Raw genomic sequence first — 355 nt, forward strand, 5'->3', positions numbered from 1 at the left:
TTTTTAATAATACATAGATTTTTAGTGTTATATATTTTTATATTCTATCGATGAATGACTTGCATAGGGCTGTTATTATTGATTTTAAAAGTTTATCTGGTAGAGAAATCACGTCAAGAGACTGAGATGCGGGAGATTTAAAAGCCGGTGGTTTTTTCAAGAAATTGTCATAAATATTATTTTCGAATCATAGTCAGCGAAGGAGGCTATCATAAAGTAATAATAAACAAAAGGGTCTCACCTATATGGGTAAAGTTACTGGAGATGAATTTTAAGAGTTAGTGTCTAATCACGTGATGTATGTGTTTGATGTCACCTTATTGATAATGATGATTAAACTACCATTATTATTGTT

The sequence above is a fragment of the Penaeus vannamei genome, chromosome 24, assembly GCF_042767895.1.
Source record: "Penaeus vannamei isolate JL-2024 chromosome 24, ASM4276789v1, whole genome shotgun sequence".
Taxonomy (NCBI): Eukaryota; Metazoa; Arthropoda; class Malacostraca; order Decapoda; family Penaeidae; genus Penaeus; species Penaeus vannamei.